Here is a 3,454-nt window from a genome sequence, read left to right on the forward strand (position 1 = left end):
TGACTCTGGGCAAGTCATTTCACCCCCATTGCCTAGCCCTTACCACTCTTTTGAGTTGGAGCCAATACACGGTATTGACTTCAAGATGGAAGATAAGGGTTTTAAAAAAAGAAAAGATAAAATGAAGATCATTACTCATGTCACTCATTTTTAAAGTTTGCAGAAACCTCAACTAGCAGCTATATGAATCACAGCAACCTCCCAAAATGGAATCTACATAGACTCCCATTTGTCCAACAAAGGCACTCTTGTGGAGACAAGGCTCCACTTCCCTGAGAAAAATTAAAGGGAAACCGTAAGATCCCCAGGAATGGATATCATAGAGAAGATGACTATGTTGAGAAGGAAGCCATGTTGGAATAGACTTCCTTCAAGTCAACTATATTCTATTGGAAAACTCTCCCAACACCACTGGATGCTCGCAGTCTTCTCACTGATGTTTACTTGCAAATTATCTTTATTTATATCCAATAGATACATTACATGTTATCCTCTACTCTTAGGCTGGATTCTTGCAAGCTGGAAATTGTTTCTTTCTTTTCTTTTTAATGCCTAGAACCTAGCACTGTACCTGGCACAGAGTAGGTACTTAATAAATGTTCATTGAGTTGACTATGATTACTTGATTTTGAAGAGAATTTATTGACAACCTAAGGAATGCAAAAATTGTGCTTGGCATTATAGAGGGTTCAGATGAATGGAATACAGTCCTGAGATACAGTGAGGTTGAATCCCTTTGGGAGAGTTGACCTTTGTGGGAATAACTATGATATATGGTAGTATAAGCTAAGTACCATGAGAAAGATAAGAGAATAGTAATAATAGTAATAATGAGACTTCCCAAAGTCCAAAGATTGCTTCCAACTGAATAAGGGAGGTATGCCTCACAAGATATGCATAAGTCATGGGAATCAGCATTGCCCAGGGTTTATCATCCTCTGGAATCCAGAAATTGCATTACAAAATCTCATTTGTAAATCAAAAGAAGATATCACAGAACTACATTATCACTCTGGATGTAATCCTCTGAGGATCATAGGACACACATCTATACCAAGAAAGGCTTTTAAGGATCAAATAGTTCACTTTCATCATTTCATAGATGAAAAAACTGAGGTACCAAGAAAAAAAGTGTTTTCCCCAATGTCATAAAAGCATTAAATAAGAGGCCGACTTTAAACCCCAATCTCTTGATTTCAAATCCTATGATCTCTCTATGACATCACACTTAGTACCAATAAATGGGAGAACATAGATTTTATTGAGACCTAAATTAACAATATATCAAATAGGGTTATGATCTACTTAAAGCAAAAAAAAAAAAGAGAGAGAGAAAATATTTGAGAATAACATAGTTCATGTTAGAAGAGACTGAGGGCTAGAGAATCGAGTTTTCTAGTAATCTGTCAAAAAATAAAATGGGTTGTTTTGAAAAGCAATGGATTCCTTCGCCATAACTTATTTAGGGTAAGGAGTGAGGAACCACTTATGGCTAATAATTTAGGAAGATTGGATAGAAAATATTTTTTTCAGATATTATTCAGAGTATATGGCCTCTTTGATCTCTTCCAATTATGAAATTTTGTGATTCTAAATCTACAGTGTGGTCTGATAAAGATAACTAAAAGTGGCTTGATTGTTTCCCTAATTGGCTAGGTTTTTTTCAGTGCCTTTTCAAATGTATTCTGAGATCATATCACCTTAGGTTATATATCATCAGCACAGTAGACAGATTTGTGGACTTGGAGTCAAAGAGACATGAGCTCCAATCCTTCCTCAGCTATTCACTGGTATATGATCCCTTGACATGTCACTTAACCTCTTAAAGACTCATTTTTTTTTCCTTTGTTAAGTAAGGCTGTTGCCCCAGAAGAACTCTAATTCTCTTTCTCCTAAATTAGGTAAGAGATTTAAGACCAAATCATTTTAGATTCTACCCAATTTCCAGTTGTAGAGTATTTTTCTTTCCTCATGGAATGTTCTTCAGTGGAACACCCTCCCAGCACTGAAACAAAATTTCCCCTTTCCTTCCCTCATAGTGCCCATTTAAATCCATTCCTATTTTTCCTTTACTCATTCTCTTGTAGTTTTCTTCCTTCCTAAGATAATTTAGATGTTTTCCCTTCATTATTATTCTTTGATTTGATTTTGGTATATAACTTTATTCCCTGTATCTTTTTCCCCTCCTCTTCTTTTGCCCTTCCAATCCACAATTGATTTCCACAAAAAAAAATGATTCTTCAGTATGTAGGGTTTTTTGAGCTTTAGGCCATGATTCTTCAGACCTGTTTCTCCACTATCACTTTTACTTTAGGTCCATTTTAATCATTTTCTCCTGGTATGTTTTTTGGAATAAAATTTTTGATGTCTTCTACGTAGCTGCCATCTATCATTTTGTGGATCTTCTGTATTTGATACTGGTCACAATAGGGAAGACTGGGGTTTATAGATTATAGATTATATAATCCAACCAGCAATCTACGAATTCTATCTGACCAATGAAGAGAGGATAGATTGAAAGTATGACTTAGAGCAGGGAAAAGAAAAAGCTGACCATTGTAATAATAAAATAAAATAACTAAAATAGCAGAATATTGTAATAGTTAAAATGTGAGGTAATAAGGACCTTCTCTTGGATGGTGGCAGGATCAGAATAGAGAAAAGGAAACGTGAAAGAAATTTTGAAGGTAGAAAGGATGGAAGAAGATAAGTGATTGAAAAGGGGGAGATGAGAGAGCAGAGATCTCAAGGATGACAACTAGTCCAAGCCTGGGTGACTAGAGGAATGATAGCATCCTGAATAGTAAAAGGGAATTTTGGAAGAAGGGACGGTTTGGGGGCAAAACTTTAATGAGGTCAATTTTGGATGAGTTGAGTTCAAAATGTCTACAAGTCATCTACTTTGAGATGTCCAAAAAGAATCTGGAGATGTAAGACTCAGAATTCTCTGCATATAATTGAAACAATTGCTGTGTTGGTGAGTTTTGCCATCATGAATCATTTTTTTCTATTCGGAAAATAATTTCTATTATACAACTCGTAAATTCTGATTTCATGATTTTTAGTTCTTTCTTGAACCTCAAAGGACAATTCTTTTGTGGTTTCATGTTTTCTTCAGATTCAACAGGGTCCTCAGACTCATTAGTTGCTGATAGAATTTATTTTGTTATACTTATTTATATATGTCAGGATTCACCAACATAAAGAAAAGAACTTGTCTTAGCTGGATGCCCATCTCCTTTGCTCCAGTCCTGACAGAATCTCACATATTTTGGCATCCTGTCCCAGTTCCCTCTGTTCCTCAATTACCTTTTTGAGTAATTTTGTGCTATAGAACACTGATATGTTAAAGTTACAGGCAAAACAATCTTTTGCCTTTTGTTTTGCCATGGTACAAAATTAGAATCAAAATTGAGTTATTTCACTAGTGTAGCCTTTCCAGTGCATATTGGCC

The sequence above is a fragment of the Monodelphis domestica genome, chromosome 8 (assembly GCF_027887165.1).
Source record: "Monodelphis domestica isolate mMonDom1 chromosome 8, mMonDom1.pri, whole genome shotgun sequence".
In the NCBI taxonomy this organism is placed as follows: domain Eukaryota; kingdom Metazoa; phylum Chordata; class Mammalia; order Didelphimorphia; family Didelphidae; genus Monodelphis; species Monodelphis domestica.